This window comes from Lynx canadensis, chromosome B4 (assembly GCF_007474595.2).
Source record: "Lynx canadensis isolate LIC74 chromosome B4, mLynCan4.pri.v2, whole genome shotgun sequence".
In the NCBI taxonomy this organism is placed as follows: Eukaryota; Metazoa; Chordata; class Mammalia; order Carnivora; family Felidae; genus Lynx; species Lynx canadensis.
This window is the reverse complement of record NC_044309.1, coordinates 99,604,757-99,611,793: the sequence shown is the minus strand read 5'-3', so window position 1 is coordinate 99,611,793 and position 7,037 is coordinate 99,604,757. Positions and strand designations below refer to the sequence as shown.

General features: G+C 38.7%; 1 pseudogene; it reads right to left on the bottom strand.

Moving 5' to 3' along the window:
• Nucleotides 1-1,161: 1,161 nt before the first annotated feature.
• Nucleotides 1,162-7,037, bottom strand: part of LOC115518764 — an 8,643-nt pseudogene continuing 2,767 nt past the window's right edge.

The following is a 7,037-nucleotide window of genomic DNA, read 5'->3' as shown; positions in this document are numbered from 1 at the left end:
GTTCCACTGCCATCAATATCTCCACTTTGAATCATAACAAGTATCTCAAATTTCATAAGGATGCAGTGGAACTCCAGTTCTTCCACAAACCTGTTCCTCTCACAATTTTCTCCATCTTAGTTAACTCCAGCCTTCCTGATCACTCTTACCAAAAACCTCAGAGTTATCCTTGATACTTTATTTTACTTCTCCAGCCCTCCCCCCAATTCATTACCTTGAAAATATATCCAGAATCCAACCACATTTTTTTTTAAAGTAGGCTCCATGCCCAGTATGGAAACCAGCATGGGGCTTGAACTCACAACCCTGAGATCAAGACCTGAGGTGAGATCAAGAGTTGGTCGCTTAACTGACTGAACCACCCAAGCACCCCCAGAATCTGACCACTTTTAACCCAGTCCGCTGTTATCATTTTGGTCTAAACTATTAATATTTCTAATCTGGATTACTGCACTGATCTCTTACCTAATCTCCTGCTTCTTCCCTTTGGTCTACGTTTTTCAATGTCAGCTATATGATATCACTACTCTGTTCAAACTCTCCAGTGGCTTCTCGACTCATTAAAATCAAAGTCAATAGCCTTCAAGACATTTTATAATCTTTGACCTCCTCTCCTACTCTTCCCTGGCCCACTTGAGCAAGATAAAAACCCACACATACACTGCTGTTCCTTCCCCCCTTTTACCCAGATATCTACAGAGCTCATTCTCTTATCTGCTTTGGCTCAAACGTCCCCTTCTCAATAAGGGCTTTTCTGATAACCCTACATAAAACTGCAGCAATTCCTATTCCTCTTCCCTGATATTTTCCTACAGTACATATCTCCACCTGAAATATTACATATTTTATTAATGTGGCTGTTTATTGTCTCTCTCATCCCAACTAGAATGCAAAGTCCAATGAAGAAAGGATTTTTGTTTTTATTATTCATTGTTATGTATCTGGAATCTAAACTAAGCCTACATATAGTAGGCGCTCAGTAAATATTTGTTGAAGCAATGAATCCCCAGCACCTGTAATTCTTGTAGTAGAACCTTAATTTTCCCTTATGGAACGATTCCTTTTCAGTCCATTAGTACTGACTTCAGCTCCTCAGCTTCAGACCTAGTATGTGCCTAGTATATTCCTACCCCCACCCCTCACACGGGTCACATAATTGGTTTAGAGATGGGCCCATACCACAAACCTGTCAAATGACTCTCCAATCCCAGAAATCTGTGGAAAATGTTGGGAAAGAGATATCTCTAATGAGCTTGTTAACCTTGAAGGACAGAAGCTCAGAGCTATTGGAGGCCATCTTGCCACTATGAAAGGTGACCCTGTCTTAAGAATGAAGACAGTAGGGGCGCCTGGGTGGCGCAGTCGGTTAAGCGTCCGACTTCAGCCAGGTCACGATCTCGCGGTCCGTGAGTTCGAGCCCCACGTCGGGCTCTGGGCTGATGGCTCAGAGCCTGGAGCCTGTTTCCGATTCTGTGTCTCCCTCTCTCTCTGCCCCTCCCCCGTTCATGCTCTGTCTCTCTCTGTCCCAAAAAATAAATAAATGTTGAAAAAAAAAAAAAAGAATGAAGACAGTAGACAGAAAAGCAAATAATAACAAAAGAAAAATACTGTTACTTGATGACTTATTTTGAAAACCTGGATCCGACTGTGCCTGAGTCCATTTGAATTAGATTTCTGCCACTTACAACTAAAGAATACTAACAAATTCATACTCTACTCCCAGTGTTCAACTCTAATGTGACACTGCCTCTCTTTCTTAATCTTCTTGTAGCTTCTGTATACTTCACTAACTGGTTTTTATTTATTAGTAAAAGTCAATTCCCTAATTGCTTCCTTAGTCTTCTGAGTAATAAAATTATCAGGTAGGAAAGTAAAGATTTTTTTTTCTAATTCTTTGCCTTTAGTAGAATGGAACATTCGATACACATTGGAAGAGTTGCCATTCCTCCTCTGAATTGCCTCTGTGTCAGTTTTGTAACTGGAATTGGAAAGCAGCTTCTAGAACATCTGTCTGATTAGGTGACAAGCAGCATAATCCTACAATAATATCACTTGCATTTTCCCCTTTTTATATTCAATCAAATTCCTTTCATTATCTCTATCCTGGCACTTTTAGATCTCCTTATAAGTGAACATTATTTTTGAAGTCAGGAAACATTTATTGAATCCAAACTTCATACCTTGTTTTCTTCTAGATGCTAGGAATATAAAGATGAAATTTTGTTTTGTTAAATAGCATTATCTTAACACATAGTAGGTGTTTGATAAACATTTGTTGAGTAGGTAAATAAGTGTATACACTGATATGCAGAACTACTTGAATATTCACTGGATCTATTTCCTCTGAACAAGATTTACCTTTCTGTTGACATATTTTAGTCCATTCCAACAATTCTTGGCAGTGAGATAACAATAATTTTGATTTACAAACTACTAACTGATAATATACACAGTGTTTTATTTATATTACCACTATTCCAGTCAGTAATCTTTGGGTGAATAGGAACAAAAACTTATTCAAGTTAACTTTAATGAAAAGGCTTTATAGTATATTGCAAAGAAGTGTTGTCAAAGCAATCTAAGAACACTCATAAAGAATTGCTGTAATAGTGCCAGAGAGGAGTTCTGGATTCCCTGCATTTTTGGATACCTCCAACAGCAGAAATTCATAAATGTGATCCTTATGTATTATTGTTAATTGCCATGACTCAGTGGTATTCTACATGCCTGCCTCCTTGTCTTGTACTTTGGTCAACTGCCACTCCTGGTTCAAGCAGCTCATGGCCAGAGTTACAAAAACATGACATTAAATGGCAGTCGGCACTCAATGTGGGAATGACTATTGACAGTGGTGGAGATGGTGATGAATTTAGGGGAATTTAAGCCTTATTTAAAATGGACTGCCAATTGTTGCCATGTGGGAATATGGATCTATTGTTGCCACAATGTCTGACTTTTTACAAGAAGCTGGAAATCCTGAGCAAAATTTCTTAATTTTTGAAGGATGGCAACTAAGTTTAAAAAAAAAGAAAAAAGCAAAGAAAAAAACCCTGAATGGGCAAATTCTCTGTCTCCCTCTCTCTCTGCCCTCCACTCGCTATCAAAAATAAATGAACGTTTTTTTAAATCTTAAAAAAAAAGTAAAAGAAGAAGAAAACCCTACCTACATGGACAAATCCTATGCAAAAAATGGTTAATTTAGCAGGTCTACCTGCTTATTCTTAGAAAGGTCTACTGATAATTGACCCTTGGCTAGCATTTGGGAACCTGAACTTTGGGAGGGTTCCCACCATTCCTAAAACTGGTAAGAGTGACTCACTGTGCCTGAACTGTTTGTACAAACAATATGGTTTATGCCAAGCAATTGCTTTCTTTCTGGAGTCTGGAATTTTGGTACATGCCTGGCAGAAGCTGCCTACATGATCAGTCCCCAATAAAATTCTGGGTGCTGAGCCTCTAAGGAGCTTCTTGGCTGGCGGCATTCTATGTGTGTTGTCATAACTTATTGCTGGGGGCAACTAGGCACATCATGTGTGACTCTACGGGAAAGAACCCTTGAAAGCTTCTGCCTGGTTTACCCTGGACTTTTCCCACCTGCTTTTTTTTCCTTCACTGATTTGGCTGCATATCCTTTGCCATGATAAATCATAGCCTTGAGTATGACTATATGCTTAGTCCTGTACGTCCTCCTGGTGAATCATCAAACCTGGGGGTGGTCTTGAGGACTCCTGACACAAGCCCAAACAAAACTTATCTTTGAGCCATGTCCAGTCCACAGGATATTACTTTTTAACTTCTAATCTAAGAATTGGTCATGGGCAGGACAAGCACTGCTCCAAAATGGAGCATTTTTCCAATGCTTTATTTCATTTAATCCTCACAACCCTGCAAAATAAACATTTTTATAATCCCATTTTATACATGAGGAAACTGAGACTCAGAGAGCTTAAGCTTGCATTAAGTCAAATAATCTATAAATAAAAGAGTAAGGACTCAAACAGAATTAAATCCCATTTTATTTCCATATTGCCTCTTTGAAATTATATTTCCCTCCTCATGTTAAAATTTCAGAATCACTTTATTTTTCATTTCTTATGCATAGCATTTATATCTCTGGAGCTAAAGGGTTCTTATCACTTTTCTTTCTTGAAATATCTGCCTTTCTCTTATTCCATTCCAATCTTACCTCTTGTCAGCCATGAATGAAGCTTTCCGAGCCTGTATGGAAAGTGGAAATAGGCATGGACAAGAGAAGGGAAGGATAACCCAGCAGTTTGGCCCACCTTTGCTGGCCTGTCAGGAATCTCAATAACAGGGTCTGAAGTGGTGTGGAGAATGCAGGACTAATTTGGGTCCACATCCAAGAGAGGATATGATGATTATTACTGACTCCTAGACTACAGAAGTTTTTGTCAGCGGGACAATGATAGTTGTTCCAGAGGAATCCATGGTGTTTGAAGCAACTCTCACTCAGCATCTAAGGGACAGTGGAATACTTGGGGTATCAGGTTAAGAGGGTAAGAAATGAACAGGCAGGTTGTCAGGGCCCTGGCTGAGGTCCAGGAAAAATTCCAATCTCAGGAAAAATCGACATGAAAAACAGGAATCTGGGTAGAAGACCCATTCTGGGTTTTTTTTTAATTTTTTTTAACGTTTTATTTATTTTTTGAGACAGGGAGAGAGCATGACCAAGGGAGGGTCAGAGAGAGGGAGACATAGAATCTGAAACAGGCTCCAGGCTCTGAGCTGTCAGCACAGAGCCCGACGCAGGGCTCGAACTCACAGACCGCGAGATCATGACCTGAGCCAAAGTGGGACGCCCAACCGACTGAGCCACCCAAGCGCCCCTAGAAGCCCCATTCTAAGACCGGAACTCCTGGAGTCAAAATTTAGGAAGGGAAAATGCAGCTTGATGGCTAAGTAAATACTCTAGAGTCCTCATCTAGTCCACTGACTATCAAGCTTAGAACAGCGGGATGAGTTTGAGCCTCTTTTCTGAGTAGCCTTCTAGGTAAAGATAGAACTAAGTTCATAAAGCTGATCAGACCTGCATCTGGGCAAAAGTGTAGGGACTGGCACTTCTTACCTAAGGAATACACCAAAATAGGTTTCCTTAGCTTTGCAATATTGATACAACACATCTCTTGAAAGATTCAATGAAAGATACATGAACACTAAATGATACTCAGAGAGATACCATTTCAATGGACTCTTGAAATTATATATTTTTTAAAAAAGATTTTATTTTGGGGTGAATCACTGGGTGATTCAGTTGGTTAAGAGTCTGACTTGAGCATAGGTCATGATCTCATGGTTTGTGGGTTTGAGCCCTATGTTGGGATCTGTGCTGACAGCTCAGAACCTGGAGCCTGCTTCAGATTCTGTGTCTCCCTCTTTCTCAGCCCCTTCCCTGCTTGCGCGCTCTCTCTCTCAAAAATAAATAAACATAAAAAAAATTTTTAAATGATTTTATTTTTATGTAATCTCTACACCCAACAGGGGCCTCGAACTCACAACTCAGATCAGTCACACACTTTACCAACTAAGCCAGCTAGGGGCCCTGAGATTATATACTTTTTTTAAATAAAGTATCATATTACCAATGTGAATGATTATTCCCTTACCAAATGTTCTATGGATATTTTAATGCTAGGTAGTCTCAGTTATAAATATCAGGCTTATGAGTATCCTGTGCATTTATGCATCCACTAATACCTGTTGATATCACATGTGGTCACTATGTACCTTATGGTCATTGTGCAGTCATACTGACTAACATTTGTTGCATATTTATTCTGTAATCTGCACTGTTTATTTACGTGCATTAACTCTTCATTGATCTCAATAACAGTATGAGGTAGGTTACATCCATTTTAAAGGGAGAAAACTAAAACACAGAAAAGTTCAGTACTTTTTGTTGTATGTGAAAATGTTCTTAGCTTCAAGCAATAAACAATTTAGAAAGAGAGATCAGACATACCTAAATACAGACAACCAGTCACACTGCCTCCCCATATATTCACCCAAAAGCTGCCTTGATCCTAAATATTCCCATCCTCTGTTCTAGTTGGCATTCAAGCTACTCTAATGCCACCTGTTGGCCAGCATGGGAAACTATCTGACTCAGTACCTTTCCTATAATCCTATTCTGGTGGGATTTTGTCCTACATCACCCCCATTTTTTTTTCTAGTTTTAAATATCCACTTTATTCCACACAATACTCAACACATACCATTTACATCTGAAGAAGAGATGGCTATGATACACCTATGGTAAAACACTTACTCTAAGAAATTTAATCCACTGTGAAATACCAAATGGATGATTTCAGAAACATGAAAGAGTTTCTTTGCTATAGAGAATTCAAGTGAGGAATGGAGATGCGTAAAAAGGTTTCTTAAAGGAAAAAAAGGATGATACTCTGGACACATTTTGTTTTCTGTACCTCACATTCTTCTCCTGCATTGTCTAATGTCCATAATCTTAGGTTGTCACTAAGCTACTGCATGATAAGAGTTCTGTCTTTGTATGAGTCTTGATTCAGTACATTAGGTTCTGTGATGGCTTCATCAAAAGTGGTTTTAGCTATGACACAAAAATAGACACATAGATTAATGGAGCAGAATAGAGAGCCCAGAAATAAACCCATGCATATATGGTCAATTAATCTACATCATGCAAAAGAATAAAATAGGACCAGTTACTTACACCATACACAAAAATGAACTTAAAATGGATTAAAGACCTAAATGTGAGACTTGAAACCATAAAGCTCCTCAAAGAAAACATAGGGCATAATTTATTTGATACTGGCCACAGAAATATTTTTCTATATGGGTCTCCTCTAGCAAGGGAAACAAAAGCAAAAATAAACTGTTGGGATTACATCAAACTAAACAGCTTTTGCACAGCAAAGAAAACCATCAACAAAATGACAAGGTAACCTACTGAATGGGAGAAGATATTTGTAAATTATATATCCAAGAAAGGGTTCATATCCAAAAGATATGAAGAGCTTATATAACTGAATACCAAA